This window comes from Acinonyx jubatus, chromosome A1 (assembly GCF_027475565.1).
Source record: "Acinonyx jubatus isolate Ajub_Pintada_27869175 chromosome A1, VMU_Ajub_asm_v1.0, whole genome shotgun sequence".
Classification (NCBI taxonomy): Eukaryota; Metazoa; Chordata; class Mammalia; order Carnivora; family Felidae; genus Acinonyx; species Acinonyx jubatus.
In genome coordinates, this window is record NC_069380.1 from 185,118,521 (window position 1) to 185,137,547 (window position 19,027).

The following is a 19,027-nucleotide window of genomic DNA, read 5'->3' on the forward strand; positions in this document are numbered from 1 at the left end:
CACCCCTGCAACACAACTTCCAACAAATGCGTAGCACTAACGTTGTCTAGATTCATTGGAATTGTGTGTGAAATTTCCTTCAATAACTTTACTGTTTCAATTAAATATGGTCAGTGTAAGAACTAAACAATAGAGAAAAATACAAAGAAGGGAAAATGCATCTCAATTCCCACCACCCTAAAGATGATCCCTGTTAATAAACTGATGTACATCTTTCAAAGCATATATTCTCAAATATATTTATAATTTTACATAAATTAGAATCATATAATCTATTTTATACCCTGTTTTTTCTTCTTACATAAGTTATGATAAAGTAAATACAAACTTAAAAATCCTCAGGAAATGTATTACTTAATGGAATCTTTTCTTTCTTTCTTTTTTTTTTTTTTTTTTTTTTTTTTTTTTTTTTTTGAGAGAGAGGGAGAGAGCCTGGGGAAAGAGGGAGAGGGAGAGACAGAGAGAATCTCACGCAGCCTCCACATCCAGCCCAGAGCCCAAGGCAGGGCTCTGTCTCACAACCATGAGGTCATGACTTGAGCTGAAATCAAGAGTTGATCACTTAACTAATTGAGCCACCCAGGCGCCCACTTAATGAATCTTAATTCAAATCCTCTTAGGAAATAAAACAGTCTTTTATTTTTTCAATTTTTTTATTTTATTTTAGAGAGAGAGAGAGCAGAAGGGCAGAAGGGGGGAGAGAGAGAGGAAGAGACAGAGAGAGAGAGAGAGAGAGAGAATACGAATCTTAAGCAGGCTCCATGCTTAGCATGGAGCCCAATGTGGTGTTCAGTCCCATGACCCTGGGATCATGACCTGAGCCAAAATCAAGAGTCAGACGCTCAACCGACTGAGCCACCCAGGCACCCTGAAACAGTCTTGTATATGGCAAACATGTACTCAGAGATCCACGGTGCTATCATTTTTCAGTGCCTGTGTGCGTGCATGTGTTTGTGTGTATTCCATATTTCATCATCAGGTTTGCTCTAGGAAGACTCACCTGTGGTAAGGATGAGCCTTTTGTAGTAAGTCAGAGTTCTGGGTCTGAGTGTTCACAGCACAGATGGTCTGAAACCCAGAGCATTTGGAGCTTTTGGTGTCAATTCTGGATTTTCTCCAACAGTCTAGGTGTAAAGACGCTGATCTCTGGTCTCAGTTGAGCTTCACCAATGTTCTGGTTCAAGAATGAGTCACTGGCTAAGTAAGGGTCTAGTAAGCAAAGGACGGAAGTGGGCAGGGTGCGATGGGTGGGGGAGGCTCTTGATACTATCGGCACAGCCCTGAGAGGACGCACAGGCTCCACACCCATGCCAGAGCACTTTCACAAGAACTAAGCACCTCTTTACATCCATAGAGTGTGGTTACAATATCCCTTTGCAAACAGTCCCTGTTTTCCAGATGAGGCTTGGTGTGAATGTAAGCTATGCCCTAAGGACAGTGGCCAACCCATGGTAGGCACTCAATAAACCTCAGGGTCACTGAGAAGAAAGTGTGAGAATGCACATGCTCTGGGGTCGCCCACTTTGTGCCTGCCTCTCCTCTCTGGGCCAGACCACACTTTACTTCTGTAGACTATACAGAGATGGACCTTTCAGGACACCAAGAGACACTGATGCATCAAGGAGTTTCCAAGGGATGAGACTTCGTATTCCCATCCAATCTAAAACCTGATGAAAGTCCAAGTATTACTTATACAGCCCAAGCACTCTGCCTAAAGGTGGAAATTGTCATCATCATACCACACGTGAGCCTCAAAATAGACCTGACTTGGTGACAGAGGAAGACAATGAAAGGGCTTGACCCACCACATACAGCTAACCATGCCAGCAAATGGAGGGAGCCTTCAAAACCTCTGTATCCCTTTTCCCAGGGAGAAACTAGGGATCCTGGTAAAGTCTAATTACAACCTATTTTTCCTTGCTTATAACACAAAGACAATGTATCCTAATGTATTTATAGAAGGCAAGGAAGTAGATATCCAAATAAAAAGACAGGGGACCGTAAGAGGGATGTACCCATGATTCTCATCTTTAAAAGGGACCAGTTATCTCAGCAATCCATGCTAAAGAACAACCGTCACATTCTATTAATGCTGTCTGATCCCACGAAGAGGGGGAAATATCGTTACATGTCAGTTCTGGGTGTCCCAAGCTTCATTAGTGATTTCCCCCCAGAGTCTCCTATAGCAGCATGTAAAGCCCTTAGTACAGTACCTGGACTGCCAGCAGTAATCAATATATGTAAAGTAGTAGCGGCCGCAACTGTAGCAAGAATGACTTGCAGACAGCAGTTAGCTGCTTGGAAAACTGCTCAGCATAGAATTCAAGTTTTCTCACAATCAAATGACTGCTTTTCCCATGACCACACCCTCCCTATTCCTTCAGAGTCTGAGACCCCATCTGCTCCAGTTTTCCAAATCCTTCGGCCACCCTTGGGTCTGCTCTCTGCAGTATCCCCGAGTCCACGATGACAGAGATATCCCAGCTGAAGAACTGAACTTCACAGGTCTGACACTGACACAACCCATGGAATTCAGTTCTCAAAGCTGAGGATACACAACCAGCCTTCCGGGAGTCAGCACAAAGCCCCCCTCCTTGCGGTCCTGGCTCATCCCAGCCCTGCAAGACATGAGAGAGAAAAGGCAGGTGAATCCAGATCAGGTGATGGCACTCACAAGTTCTAAGCATCAGGAGGGCTGTGTGAGGTGGACGTTACCAGCATTAAGCAGCATCGAACAGAAGAGCCGCTCTCGCCTGCCTCGTGTCCCTGAGACATGTCATCCCTCTTGCCTGGAAAACTCCTCCCTCTCTTTAACACCAACTCATCCTTAGGTTCTCACCTTCCATGTCACCTCCTCAGAGAGGCCACCCATGGCAGAGACTGCTAGCTACTCACCCAACCTCTGTTTCCCACCACCCCCCCGCCCCCCGTTCAGAGTAAAAGAACCCCAGAATTTAATCTGCACACATGAACACCTGGGACATCCCGGCCTCGTGTGACTGAGTTCTGGCTCTGAGCAGAAGTGATGAACCTTCCGGTGCCTCTTCCCTCCTTCTCATTGCTTGGACTGTAGACATAGTAGGAAGCCCCTCCAAAGGAGGGAAAGAGCCACATGTTAGTAGAAATTGTAGGGCTTCCATATGACCCCTAGACTGCTTACAGCTACCATACTGCACCAGCGAGGATTAAACATCTGCCTCATCTAAGCCAGTGTTATTTGGGGCTCTCTGCTGGAGCACCTGAATGTTAGAGTTTTTCTAATACCTTTTCTCTAACCCCCATTAGCCTCCTGCTATTCTCTTTTATAATATCCACTTCTTTCCCTTCATAGCACTTACCATACTTTGTAACTATAAATCTCTCTGGATAATTATTTGATTAGTATTTATCTTCCCAGCAAGACTGTGTTTTCCACAAGGGCAAAGACCATGCTAGGGTTTTTAAAATGTATATAATAGGGGGTGCCTGGGTGGCTCAGGCAGTTCAGCATCTGACTCTTGATTTTGGCTCAGGCCATGCTCTCACGGTCGTGAAATCAAGCCCCAAACACTGTGATGGGCTCCCCACTGAGCACGGAGCTTGCTTGGGATTCTCTCTCTCCCTCTCCCTCTGCCCCTCCCCAGTTCTTTCTCCCTCTCAAAAAAATAATAAATAAAAAAATAACATATATATAATAGGATTGAGATATAATTCATTTTCCATGTTATTCACTTGTACAATACAGTGGTTTTTAGTATATTCACAGACAGTGCAACCATCAACATAATCAACTTTACAACACTTTCGCCATCCCTAAAATAACCCCAGTACCTATTAGCGGTCACTCCCCATTTTCCTCAGCCCTAGGCAATCACGAATCTATTTTCTGTTTCTAAAGATTTGCTCATTCTATGCATTTTATGTCAGTGAAACCATACAATACATGACCTTTTGTGGTTGACTTCTTTTACTTAGCATGATGTTTTCAAAGTTTATCTATGTTTTAGCATGTAGGAGTACTTCATTACTTTTATGGATGCATAACATTCCATTCCGTTGTATGGACATACCACATTTTGTTTATCCATCCATCAGTTGATGGGCATTTGGGTTGTTGCCATTTTTTGCTTATTATGCATAAGGCTTCTGTGAACACTCGTGTACAGTCTTCTGTGTAGACATGCTTTCGTGTCTCTTGGGTATATACCTACGAGTAGAATTGCTGTATCATATAGTAACTCTACAGTTGACCTTTTGACGAACTGCCAGACTGTTTTCCAAAGTGACTGTACTATTTTACAACTCTACTAGAAGTATATGAGGGTTTCAATTTCTCCACCAATACTTGTTATTCTCTTTCTTTTGATCATAGCCATCCTACTGGGTGTGAAGTGGTATCTCACTGTGGTTTTGATTTGCATCCCCCTGATGGTTAGTGATATTGAGTATCCTTTCATGTGCTTACTGGCCATTTGTATATCTTCTTTGAAAAAATGTCTATTCAGATCCTTTGCTAATTTCTTAAGTGGGTTGTCTTTTGTAACAGTTCCTTATATGTTCTGGATACAATCCATATAAATATGATTTGCAAATATTTTTTCCCATTCTGTGGGTTGTGTTTTAGCTTTCTTGATGGGTGTGTGTGTGTGTGTGTGTGTGTGTGTGTGTGTGTGTGTATTTTCCATAACATTATTTCCAAATTTAGCTGTATAGACTCTGTAGGTACTCCAGAGTTAAGACAGGAAGACAAGAAGGCAGGAAGAAAGGAAGGGAAGGAGGAAGTTAGTTTTAGAGATCATGTGGTTTAATGTCCTTATTTTATAGATGGGGAAACTGAAAGCCTAAAGACATTAAGATGTCAGCATGATGAGTAAGAAAAACAAGGAACTAGAAGTTGGAACTGGGTTCTAGTCCCAGCTTGTCTCCTACCACTGTAAAAATTAGGCAAGTCACGTAACCTCTCTACACATCACAGACCTCCTCTTTCCAATCAGGTGCTAGCAGGAGCAAAGTGAACCACGCATGAGAAAGCATTGCTTGACCAGGAGTTATAATTGAGGCCCAAGATCGCACAGCTTAATCAATCAAGTCAGAAAAAGGTGGTGACTGGCCCAATTTTGATTCAGGGTGCATCCTGGGGCATCATAGTTCATTTTCCAGGTTGTTGCTCATTTCCATCATCAATTGGGAAACTTTCTGGTTCAATGCAAGGAAGGGGGCAGGCACTAAGTCCCACATTACATAAATTCTGAGTCTTCCTACCCACTGACGGTCCTAAACAAGAAGTTATCCTTCCACTCAGTAGAGCCCTGAGCAGGAATTATGTCTTATTCACTATTGAATCCTTAGCACTTAACACTGTGCCTGGCATATGGTAGATGCACCAAAGTATTGTTTAATTAGTGAACGAATGAATGAACGAATGAATGTTAACTGTAATATGAACCCGAATCTCAAAATCTTAATGAAGCAGATTCTGAGGTAGCATCTGCGCATATCTAGAGGCAGTAACACAAAATGATTAGAGAGCAGGCTTTTGAGTTTGGCTGCCAAAGTTCTACTCCCAGCTCTGCCATCAGCCAGCTGTGTGATCCTGGACAAGTTACTGACCTCTCTGAGACTCACTTTTCTCACCTGTACTTTAAGGATAATAATAGATCTATGTCACTGAGTTGTTGGGATTCAGCCAGGTAATGTTTCTAGAACATTGTGCCTGGTATGTTTATTGAGTCAACACTCAATAAATGGTAATTTTATATCAGAATCAGGAATGAATGATGTGATGGATTAATAAAGTCTGTCACAAATACAGAGAGGGAAAGAGGCAGCCACAAATTTTCATCTCTGCTTATACTTACATTTGGTTCTATCTATCACTGTCCTACACCCATGCCTTTCACTCCTGTTCTATGCCAGGCTGAAGGCTCTGTTCATCCATGGCCCTAAGCCAAAGCTCCAGGCATTTTTTATTCTGGTTGGATCCACACAATTTGGTGATTACTATATACACATCTTGCATGGCTCATGCAGCACCTACTCAGAATGATCCACGGGGCGCTCACTTCCCTGTGGGGCATGTAATGGCTTCTCCAGCACCCTCAACTCAATGTAGGCTTTTATACTTAGAATACAATGTAATGCACAATGTAAATCCAGCACTGGAGGGCCTCCACTGTTTCATTTATTAAGAAAGTCTTGCTTCCCCCTTTTATGTGAAGGAAAACCAAGACATGGAAGGGGGAAAAGTGATACCCTCACTCTAAAGTGATCCAACATAGATGACCCTGAGATAGGAGAGCCAGCAACACAAAAATATAATGGGAAATAGGGAGCCACACAACATAGTAACTGCCAAGAGCCAACATTCGCCAGACCCAAACAAACCACCTCACGTGCAAATCTCACTTTACTCTCACAAGCCACAGGAGCAGATACTGTTGCCATCTCTACTTGACAAGGGGAAAAAAAATTAAGGAGGAAGTGGAGGAAGAAAACAGGAAGAAGGAGGAGTAGAAGGTAAATGGTTAAAACCTCACCCTAGCACACATTTCTAACCATTCTGCCCCATACCTGCCTCTTGGAGAAGTTAAAAAAAAAAAAAAATTCTTCCGTAAAGAAAAATAAGGTGGCATGCTATAGCGATGAAAAATAAGTAACCGTAGGAGGCAACATATAACACATACTCAGGCTGGCCTCGTAAAAAAGGGGCCAGCAGCTGGTGGAAGGAAGACCTCACTCTAAGACTGGCCCCTGGGAAGATAACCCTCCTCCCACAGTCCACCTCGGCTCAGTAAATGGAATCCAGAGGACTAGGCTAAAACTGTGGCATATTTGACTCATTTCTTTCACATCCTCCATTCAACCCTCTGCAAGTCCTGAGAACTCTTCCTTCATAGCACAGGAAACCTAACCTGCAACCCTGCCACCATCACCTGCCCCCTAGACCCCAGCAGCCACCTCCTCGCTACCCCCTTCCACTCTTGCCTCTACAGTCCACCCTCAAACAGCAGCCAGAGGGATCTGATCAGGAGGTAAATCAGATCATGCCACTTCCCTGAAGAAAGCTCTCCAACAGCTTCCTTCACATCCAGTGCAAAATCCAGACCCCTTAGTATGACCCGCAGGGCTTGTGTGGTCAGGCCCCATCCCGTCTCCAGGATCATTCTCTACCATCCTTCCCTCACTCATCCACTCCCACCCAACTGGCTTCCTTGCTGTTTTGATTCCCCTAGGCTACTTCCTTTTCCTGGAATGCTCTTCATCCAAATATTTGCCATGTTCACCTCTCACTTCTGCCAGACTCAAGGGTCACCTCATCAGGATCACCTGACCCTGGAGCCAAAATAACCACAAACATGCCCCTGTGTGCTCCATGTCCTCACCCTGCTTTCCTTCTTCATAAAATGTCTTATTCTGTGATAGTTATGGTTACTTACTTGTTTATTGCCTGCCTCATAAGAATGAAAACTCCAAGGGGGAGACTGGGTGGCTCAGTTGGTTGAGCATCCCACTCTTGATTTCAGCTCAGGTCATGATCTCACAGTTTGTGAGTCTGAGCCCCACACTGGCCTCTGCACTATCAGTGCAAAGCCTGCTTGGGAGTCCCTGTCTCTCTCTCTCTCTCTCTCTCTCTCTCTCTCTCTCTCTCTCTCTCCTTCTTTCTCTCTCTCTTCTTTCTCTCTCTTTCTCTCTGTCTCTCTGTCTCTCTCTCTCCCTCCCTCCCTCTCTCTCTTTCCCTCCCTCCCTCCCTCTCTCCCACCCCTTTCTCTCAAAATTAATAAACTTAAAAAAAAAAAAAGTCCATAAGGTTATGCCCTTTGACCAGAATCATGCCTGGTATAGAGTCAGTCAGTTTGCAATCTGAGAACTTTCTTTTCATTATCATCCCCCGAATGAGCCTTTTTTTCCTAATCACCTAATGATTTTTCTAATCACCCTCACTATGAAATTTTACTATCACAGATATACTGTATGCTGTTTATGTGCCATTTGTATAGCTGTGCTTCATACAAAAAAACACTAAGATTTTTTTCAACCCCCAAGAGCCAATTTCCGCACTCCAGGAGCATGTGCCCCCCACTGGGAATGCATGGAACAGGTGCTTGATAAATATTTGTTAAATGGCTAAAGCTCATGAGATGAACAGCAAGCTGAAATACAGACATCATACAAGGTATTAAGTGCAGCTGGGGAAATTCCAAGCGGGCCCCCCACCCCACCCCAACCCTCTAATCTATAGTATGAGTACATCCTGTCAAGCTGTGTCTGGTGGCTACCCAAGATTTTTCTAATTCAGGTTTTCAGCTTGGTTTTTTTAACCCTAATCATGTTTGCATCCTGACTCTTACGGCTATTTCAGATGCTTACATTCACTTTTCCTCACCTTCCTCTCATCCCCAAGCATGCTTTAAAACCCAGAGAAGTCCCCCTCCATTCATGCCCAATGCATTCTCCATCCCAGAAGCCATCACAGAGCTTTTGTGTGAGCTACACCCTGGGGATAAGATGATTATGCCCTTTAGGAGCTTATGGGTACATGAGGGTAGACAAGCAGGACGTTTAGTACAACATACCAAATGCCTAGTAGGAGAGACAATTTGCTTTGAAAGGACAACTGCATCCACTGGGCTCTCTCCTTCCACAACATCCAACCACTCATTCATTCATTCATTCATTCATTCATTCATTCATTCATCTGTTAATTTACTCATTCTCAGTCATTTATGGAGCACCTGTTCCATGTCAGGCCCTGGGACAAATGCTGAAGGTAGAGCAGGGAGCAAGAGGAACACGGCTCTTGCCTCTGACCCCATGGAGATCACCAAATAACAGGAGAGACTAAAATCTCAGAAACAATCATACAAAACAAGTGAGCTCAAATGTGATCTGTGCCAACCAATGGAAAAGCACAAAATCCTATGAAGTACCTGGTGGATAGAAAGAAGTGACATTTAAGGAATCCTGGGGACACCTGCCTGGCTCAGTCTGTAGAGGTCTTGATCTCGGAGTTGTGAGTTCAAGCCCCACATTTGGTTTAGAGATTACTTAAAAAAATAAAATCTTAAAAAAAAAAAAAAAAAGCGGAAGGTGCCTGGGTGGCTCAGTTGGTTAAGCGCCCAACTCCCTTTAAAAAAAAATTTTTTTTAATGTTTATTTATTTTTGAGAGAGAGACACAGACTGTGAGCAGAGAAGGGGCAAGAGAGAGGGGGAGACACAGAATCTGAAGCAGGCTCCAGGCTCTGAGCTGTCAGCACAGAGCCCAATATGGGGCTTGAACTCGCGAGCTGTAAGATCATGACCTGAGCTGACGTTGGACACTTAACTAAGCCACTCAGGTGCCCCTTAAGCACCCAACTCTTGATTTCAGCTCAGGTCATTATCTCATGGTTCATGAGCTAGAGCCCCATATGGGGTGCACGCTCTCTCTCTCTCTCTCTCTCTCTCTCTCTCTCTCTCTGCCTATCCTCTGCCCTTATTCTCTCTCTCTCTCAAAAATAAATAAACTAAAAATCTATGTATTTTAAAAATAATTTTAAAAACAAGAGGAAGGAATCCTGAAGGATAAACAGTCTGTGGTCTGGTGAAGAACAGGCAAAGAGCATACAGGCAGAGGGAACAGAATGTTCAAATACTCTGAGATAGGATGTGACCAGGCACAAGTGGGGACTGGCAGAGGTCCCTCTGCTGGGGCCAGTAATGAGACCAGGGATAGCGTGGAAGTAAGGGAGGCCCAAACAGCCAAGGGCCAGTTCCCATCAGCCTTACTCAGGAATTTGGAGTTGACCCTGATAGAAGACAGAGGAAACAGGGAAATAATGTGATCTCCATTGCACTTTTTAAATATTCTGGATGCATTTGGCAAAAATTGGGATGGGGACAAGAAAAAGTCTTGTGTTGGGGTGCCTGGGTGGCTCAGTCGGTTAAGCGGCCGACTTCAGCTCAGGTCATGATCTCGCAGTCTGTGAGTTCGAGCCCCGCGTCAGGCTCTGTGCTGACAGCTCAGAGCCTGGAGCCTGTTTCGGATTCTGTGTCTCCCTCTCTCTGACCCTCCCCCGTTCATGCTCTGTCTCTCTCTGTCTCAAAAATAAATAAACGTTAAAAAAAAAGTTTAAAAAAAGAAATAGTCCTGTGTATCCATTACCTAATCACACAAGTCAACACTTGATCCCACAAAGTCTTGACTCTATCAGTGCAAGTCCTGTACGACTGTGAAATCCTCAAAGGCAGGTATGATGTTTTCAGCCTCTTTACCTCCACCCCATAACAGCAGTGCCTTGTACATGGTAGATGATTAGAAAACGTGTCTTGAGTAATTATTTTGTAATAAACTCTAGGCTTTTCTTATAATTAACAACTCCTCTCTGCCCATGGAAAGATCATCTCTTGTTCCCACTCTCCCACCCTCTGCCCAACTGACACATTCTTGTTCCATAGCTCACCATAACAGTCAGACGACCTGCCTACAGGCTCTCTGAACAGTTACTACATTGCGAGGACAGGGGACATCAGAAGCTCTGCCTGTACCGAGGCATGCAGACCCTCCAACCTCAGGTTCCTCAACGTCTGCATCTCCAACAAGGCAGTAGTTCGCTCCTGGGCTGCCGACATAGCCAGGTCAAAACGAACTTAAACTGCACAGCCAGAATCATCTCTCAGCCAGAATGGAGAGCAGGATGGAGCAACTCAGAAAAGGAATTGCCTCCTATTTACCAGAATGTACTCTGCGCTATGAGCCATTTTGTCAACTTCATGAGATTTGTGGTCAGAAAACATGGACACACACACATACACACAAAATACAAAGAAAGGATTTTTAACCACTGACCATTTACATTTATCAACACTACTGTTCTCACCATTATTAGCATTTCCCCAGTGTAGAGCCCAGGAAAACTAAAGCTGTATTAAATCAATAAAAAGTTAAATTCATTTTTAAGACAGAATTCTATTATGTAACTCTACGGAGCAAATGTATAATTGATCCTATGAAAAGAAATCCCTCACCTGATTTGGTCTTGGTACACTATGATAGTAAAGTTATTCACTTCTATTTCCAAGAATCCGTCCCCTTCTCTCTGATGTATTTTTCCCACCATTTGAGGGAAAAATAAAAACTAACCCAAAAGTTGTTGCAAATATAATCTCACCGAACAAAATTACTACTGTGAAATTCTGCTTTTGCTATATAGGATTAGAAGAAAGGAATGCATTTTCAGTATGTAAGGCTTTTTGGAAATCTACTAATCTGTTATAACTTTACAGAGCTAAAATCTTTTCAAAGCTAAATTAATCCTTGTCTTCCAGTTCACTCCCAAAAGGTGTAAAGGAAATGCATCCAAAGTGCTTTATATGCTCATTATAAAAAAAAAAAAAAAGTTCCTTACATAGCACTTTATTTTTAAAAAGTTTTTAAATAGTCTGCATAATTATCTCATTTAGATCTCTGCTTATAGCCTTAGGAGGAAAGCTGGAGCAGACATGGTGACACTAAAGAAACAGGGTCAACAAATCTTTGCCAGTAAGAAACTGCAGCATTCTCCTCCAGTGTTGAACTTCTCCAGTCCTTTGTGTAAAACAAAATCCCCTTATAACCATGAGGTGCTTTCTTGTAATGAGAAAAGAGACTTAACAGAACACAACTCCCCAAACAAATGATTGCAGCCTCCAGGTACTCAGTACCTCTAGGCTCTGGGGCCCAGTCAGCCAGGAAGCAGACAGAGCCTAGCCTAATGCAAACTATGCTTAAAGTCTGCAGAAAATGTCTGATGGCTGGATTCACTCAGCAAAAATGGACAATTCTTTTCTCTCTGGTCTTCCAGCCTATCCACTTCAAATTTGGTAATTGTTTCCTATTTCGGGGAAAAATCATTCAAAGCATCACACACCTGCGTCAGTGGCCTTGAATGTCTGTCCCCCTGTGTACAGGCTCTGCCCATGTCTAGGGTCCATGCCCTTGTGGTTACTAAGGTACCATCACTGGGGATTTCTCTGACTCCCTCCGACTTACACAACTTTCAAGGTTCACCTATCCAGACACTCTAATTCGCAGGCTTTATTTCCCTTTCAGAGGCACAAAAATGTCTTATCTGACCTGGATGAGTGCCCCATCCCTTGCACAGTGCCCAGCTCATGAAGGACACTCAAATAAATAATAATCATAACAATTATCATAATAACTAAGATGTATAAGTACTTATGTGCCAGCCACTGGGCTAAATGAATCATCTCCTTTAAAATTCACGACAAAGCTAAGAGGTAGGTATTATGATCGACTTCACTTTTCGAGGAGAAAAGGTTATGTGATTTGCCCAAGGCCATGCAGTCAGCAAGTTAAAGAACTGGAATTTTGGCTTAATTATTTCAGTTCCAGAACCAAAGGCTGCCAACTACCCAGCTGCACTGGCTAAGTAAATTAACCAAACCTCACCAAGGTCATCAAACTAATAGCCTTGCCTGGCCTACTGACCCTCTGGCCCAGGCCAGGGCATTCCTCTCTCCTCTGCAAACCAAGTCCTGCTTTCACAGGAGGAAGTGAGCCCTCTGGACAAAGGCAGAGACAGTCCACATGCCCCATGTCACCCAGATTTTCTTAAACACTAAAATAATCATCCCCACAAGACAGGCTCTCCGGCAAGCTTAATAGCAAACATTATGGTTTTACGAAAGCTGCTATGAAAAAAAGGAAGGGGGGGGGGTACTAAGTAACCTGAATTGTCTTCCATCCACTCCCCTCTGCATCTTAGGGTGATGGTGCATTTCAACAGAAAATGAACACAGTGTCCCCAATGCCATCAAGTAAATAAGTCATGTAAATCATCAGTCTTCTCCTTTCCCAGATTTCTCTCTTCCCACTGTCATTACCACCTTGCTTAGAAAATCATTTCTGGGCTTTTCTGCTGCTCACAGAGCTGGATTGGCATTTAAAAGCCTGTTAACTAACTGGAATTGCTCTTCAGTAGATGCAAATAAAATTCACACGCAGCTCAGATTGAGTTTATCATGGGAGCTGATTAATTAGCAGTTATAGAGCCCTGAAAATAGAGTTCCATTTCATTAACGAAGACGTGTAATTTTTTGGCAAATACTGTTGATTTAAATACAGTTGCTCCATGGTGGGGAAGATATGGAGGTAGGAGAAAAATGGGAAGTCTGTGCAGTTATTAGGAATGAGAAGAAACATAACAGATTTTTTAAATAATAGTAATAGCTACCATTGAGCTAGGGTCTGTTCTACCAGGGTCTGTTTTGAGTGCTTCATGTGTATTTGTTCCTTTGGCCCTCAGGACCATCCTGGGAGACAGGCAGATTAATTATTTGCATTCTACATGGGAGGAAATGCATGCACATAGCTACTAAGCAGCAGAACCACAGCCAACCCTCATGCAGTTTGACTTCAGAGCAGTGCTTCTTAATTGCTGAGGGGGAGGAGGGGGTAGACACCTAAGCACACTTGCAAGGTCTGCAGAAAATTTTGATTATCTTGAGTAGTAAAGGGTGCTAATGACATCTGGTAGTGGGTGGAGGCCAGAGATCCTGCTAAACATTGATTGCATAATGCACAGGACAGTCCCCACAGCCAAGAATGATCAGTCCCAAAATATCAACAGTACTGAGGAGAAACTCTACTCCAGAGTCTCATCCTTGCCACTGTGTCTAAGGCTTGTGCTCAGAGAATAGGGTGTGCTGTATAAGGGGCAGGTCGCTAATGATGACCTCCTTCCTTATGTACTAGAGAAATGCACATGTTCCTTCCTGGCCAGTCACCTCAGCAGCAACAACATCCACAAACAGGGTTACTAATGCTTTAACCAGCCTGAAGTCTGGATGTGACCCCTTAAATGCCCCGTGAGATCTCAGGTTTCCTACCAAAAGCTATGAACTCTCCAGAAATAATATTAATTAAACATATGACACTGGGACAGAAATAGCAAAACCATCAACAAAATAAAAGTGAGATTCTAGAAAGACATCTGTCTATGCAAGAAATTAGGACCAGGCAAAAATATGCTTTCAAATCAAAAACCAGCTGAAGGGATATATAGGAACTGTCTGTACTACCTATGCAACTTCTCTACAATTCTAAAACTATCCTGAAGTTAAAAAGTTATTAAAAAAAAAAAAAAGCAGAGGGAAAAACTGACATCCACAAAGGAAAAAATTAACATCAGATCTGTCTCACATCGTATCAAAAATACACTTCAGATGGGTAAAAGAGCTAACTGCAAATAAACAATGGATAGCAACTAAAACCATAAAGTTTCCTAAGTAAAGGTAAGAATAACTCTTTATAACCTTCCCTTTGGAAGGGCCTTCTAAAACAAGGCACAAAACCCATTAAGAAACAGACTGACAAGTCCGAGACCACCTAGGCAGTGATACAATTGCCTGTTGAAGAAGGAAGGAGTATCGATTCAGTGAAGAAGTAATCAAAATGGTTTTTGCAGCTTTCCTCTGGGAGAAATTTCATAGCTAAAGCTTCAAATCTCCAATTACAGAAGTCAAAGGGAAAGGCCCTTGGGCAGATACCCACTGGCATTCCTCTCTGATTAGCTTGAGATTTAGGAGGGAAATTCTCCTTCCTTCTCTCTGCTCCTGGTGTCACGAGGTTGAAGGAAGTCCCTGGCATGCAGATGGAATGTTGTTAGTGCATGGCTGCAACCCTATAGGCTAAGCGTCAGCCCTGGTAGAACAAGGGGCTCTTATCTTATTATTTTAATATCTGAGCTGATCGGGGTGACATTTCCTCCAGCAGAGTGAGAGCAGGTGCTACAGGCCAGACAACTGTGATCCCTGCACACCAGGTCCCCTCCCAAAATGGTGGCATGCATGACTCTCCCCAGTACCGTGAGAGACGAAGCTAGAGAAATTCTTCAGCGCCACACCTGACGCTCTGGTATTACCTTCCCCTGACATCTATGCGATTTAACGCCCAAACCTCTAAGAAATATTAAAATCCAAGACAGTCATTTTTTCATCATGATCTTGTGTTTTTATCCCTAATAAGTAATGTATCCAAATATTCATGTCCTTAAGGACATAAATTTCTGGCAGAGTAAGAAACCTAAGAAAAATCTATACAGAGGGGTAGGCAAGGCTCTCTGTTGCCCCTTCGATAGTATAACCATCTGTCTGCATGTCCCCAGAATCTTTTTTTAGGGAATCACAGATACTTTCCTAGAGAAAGGACAACAAATAGCATGTTAAACACTATTATCAGAGGTGGTCTATAGTGGAAAAAGTCAGAAAATATGAGTTTGAGTCCCTCCTGGGCGGTGGGGCCTTGAGTGGGCCACTTGACCTCTTTAGGTCTCAATTTCCTTAACAGTAAAATGGGTGTAATTTATTCGCTCAACAAATATTTAATAAACTCCCATTATGTGCTAATTCTACTTGTCTCTACTAACCTTACAAATTTTACGGAAGAATTACATGACCTATGAAAAATGCTTTGCAAACTGTAAATCATACAAATACTTCATTATTGTTAAAATCTTTTCATTTGTTGTTGTTGCTATTATTATGATTATTATTATTAAGAACGAGGCCAGAACCAAACTAAGGACATTTTGCCACAATCTAGAACCACCAGTGGGAAGAATCACCATTTGAATCCCAAAAAATGTCCAAAAGCTGGCTTTTAGGGACCACGCCCAAGACTGTAAATTGCTGACAGCCAAAGGAAATAAATATTTGCTACAGATTTAACCCAAAGGCCTACACTGAAAAGATGAGACTCCAATGAATTTCCACAGGGCCCTTGGAAAAAGTGTGATGACAGGAATTCAGAGACAGGATGACCAAGTCACTGGCCTTTCAGCCAGCACTGCACCTCCACTGCATACCCAGGCCTGGCAGAATCCTAAAAGAAGCCTCCACCACCACCTACCCCATGCCCTAGCAATCCAAGCAATTCCAAACAGTTCAAGAGAACCCCAAAGTCAAGGTTTCCACCTTCTTCTTCCTCCGTGAGCTCCAACCATAAAGACTTTCTTGTAGAACTGCTTATCTGTTCTGAGAAGTACAATGCATAAGGACAGCAAGGTGGTTTTTATTAAAAACAATTGAAGAGAAATTCGTTCTGTTCAAAAACCCAGACTTAACAAACTTGGGGGCAATGTCAGCACAGCACTGAAATCGAAAGGTTGGGGCAAAACCAAGGGCGAGCCCAAGCAAGCAAATGAAATAAAGGGCACTGACTGTGAAGGTCCCAGATGACAAGAAAATACAATAACACAATAATTAACCTTTCAAGAAAGAAAAGCTGCACTACTTGCCCAATTAATATACAAGTCAACTTCAGTATGTAAAAAAAAAAAAAAAAAAAAAAAACTTAAAAAAAAACCTCTTGTATCAAAGATTGAATCTGAATCAGGAATAGGGAACAATAAACAAAATACAGCAGCCATAATCCCCATAACACCCCATTCTCTAAGCCCCCAAATTACATCAGACGTACTGTGCAATATTTACATGCTATTGTCACTGCAAGAAAGTTTATGACTTGCTAAACGGAGGCCACAGTCTACAACTCCAGGGTTTAAAGCATATTATTTTATGATCCGTATAGGTACTATGCCACTTCCCAAGCCCACCCTACCCCACCCTGAAAATAACAAAAGGTTAGATTTTCCTTCTGAAAATGGAGCCACATCTTAACTAAAGCAGTGGAAATGTCTCCAAGCCACTGACATTTTTATATTTATAGACCATGACAAGAGTCTCACCTATTTTAACTCTAATGTCATTCAGTATGCCTTAAACATCTTGATTATATCTTTAATGTGCCATTTACTCCGCAATAATCCACTGTCCAAAGACTGCTGCCTCTCAGAAGATAAATACATAATAAATCAGCTCGCAATGATTATTTTTCCCAGCTCATACCCACAGAGAGCTCCTAAAATTTCATTTTACTTCATCTTTTCCAGTTCAGCGGCCCGTTCTCCCCCTCCTCATTTTGCTACTTCCTCCTGTCCATCCAGCCCTCCCCTTTGGCATGGCTTCCTGCCCAGGCTTTACCACTCCGCTCGGCCCTGCCGCCGCCGTCCAGGGAGGGAAGAGGGCTGTCAAGTGTCTTGGAGCTAGAGCATCTTTCTGGAGAAAGGCTCTTGCTCACTGGGGTAGAGGAAGGCACGCAAAGGCCTATTTGCATATGCTTTTATTCCATTTCCACACCCTGCACGCAAACGCTCTCTGGAAAGTCCCTTCTCAATTCCCTCCTCAGCGCAGAGAGGGGTGGGGCGGGGGGAAGAGGTTGGGCCGGAATGGAAGGTTCCAGCCTGACAGTGTCAGCTTCTCTCAGCGGGGGAGGCCTCAGCCTCCCTCCTGCTGTTGGCTGGGTCTGGACCCATGGGTTGGGGCCGGGGTCCCTCTTCCAGCGCGCCCCTGGGAGCAGACCAGTGCTCGGACCTGCGCGCTCTGGAGACTTCTGAGCAGGATGCCGTGCTCTGTTCCAGCCTCCCCCGAGGAAGTTCTGGTCAGGCGCTGGGTCCCGGGCTTCCTGTCTGTACTCTCCACAGCCCCGCGGGGAAATCCCAAGACCTTTATCCGCGGCCCAACAAGCCTGATGGCTTTTCAAGTATGTGCAGGCTGAGTTTCGGTCAAAACCTCAATTTAACGTTAACCAAAAATAAATAAATAACGTGTGCAGGCATTTGTTTTAAAAGAAAGAAAGAAAAGAAAGAAAAAAGACAAGAAAAGGAAAAAAAAAAAAAGACTCGGAAAAACAATGACACATCAAGCAGAAAGTTCTTTTTCTTGCTGTAGGTACAGGAGGCCTGGATTTGCTGGTCGTTGGGAACAAACGATGCTTTCAAATGTAAACTGACGCTTGAATGGAATGCTGCTGACCTGGCAGGCAGGAGACCCAGAAATTTCTCTCCTGGTACCCTTCTCCACAATGTAAATGCACAAAGCCATCTTGTGTCTCACTCAGCTAAGGATAACATTATTAGCTAATTTTTAATGGGCACTTAACTGTGCACTCTGTTAAACATTTCACATGCATAGTCTTTCCTGATCGCATAGCAAGCATGTCAGGCAGCCAGTAGTATGATCCCCATATTACTGATGACGGAATTTTATCTGTGAGGAGGCTAGGGTGACTTACCCAAGGTCACACAGTTAGTAACTGCTTCCATGGGTGCTCTTTGCTTCTCCTTTCCCCGAAACGGAAAGGAAAGGCTTTCCTAGGCCCTTGGAATGTACAACTGCAAAGTAAGGTCCCCAGAAAACATCGGTATAACCTCCCCACGCTGGAAATTTACTCACAGACGGAAAAGAGCCAGTTCAAAGGTTTTTACTTCCAGGTAGAGTTAGTCATACCCCTGGCACCCCCCACCCCCACCCTGCTTCCCAGAAGGTGTTCAATGCTCCCCTTGCTTGGCTCCCAAAAGGTTTTTTTGAACTTCTATTAGAGATAACTTTTTAAAAGACAAATATTTACTGAGCACTTACTATGTGCTATATACTGTACCTACATATGTACATACAGGTTCTTACTCAACCCTCCCAACAACCCTAAAAAGTGGATAGTGTTATTAGACTCCATTACAAATGAGGAAACTGAGGCTCAGGGAGATTTAAAAAGTTGCCCCAGGTCACACAGACAAAAGTTAGCAGAGCCAGGTTTCCCCTCAAATCTCTGAATCCTATCTGCTGCATTTCACTGCCTCTCAAGAGGGTCAACATCAAAACTGTTTGCAGATAGGAGACTCTCTGGTGGTAAAGGGAGCTTCTTAGAGGCATGGGCCAGGCCCCAGGCACCCAAGTCCTCTCCTCTCCGAGCTGACCTTCACACACTATTCAGCATTTGCTAAAGCACTGGATGGATGGGAGGAAGCAAGGATAAGATGACCAGAAGATTTAACAGTACTCCCTAGCCCATCCCACACTGAACTAAGGAGTAAATGACCTATTTGTGAAACTTTTATAAAAGGTTAAGAGCTGCCTAATGTCAATTAGTGATAATCTTGTTTAAAGAAATCTGAAGTCATTTGGATCCAATGTAGGGGCCAAGGGTAGGCTGCCCCAAGATGGCATATTGGT

The 19,027-nt window shown here is 43.4% G+C and overlaps 1 long non-coding RNA gene across 2 annotated transcripts; it reads right to left on the minus strand.

Moving 5' to 3' along the window:
* Positions 1 to 365: 365 nt before the first annotated feature.
* On the minus strand, positions 366 to 18,299 carry LOC128316501 (uncharacterized). 2 transcript variants are annotated; one of them, XR_008300521.1, is made up of 3 exons: positions 17,000 to 18,299; positions 2,976 to 3,067; positions 366 to 2,618 (listed from the first exon to the last, which is right to left on the minus strand). It is a non-coding gene; the product is annotated as an uncharacterized LOC128316501 (long non-coding RNA). The 2 variants fall into 2 exon arrangements; XR_008300520.1 differs by lacking the exon at positions 17,000 to 18,299 and having other exon boundaries at positions 2,976 to 7,644.
* Between the last annotated feature and the right edge of the window lie 728 nt (positions 18,300 to 19,027).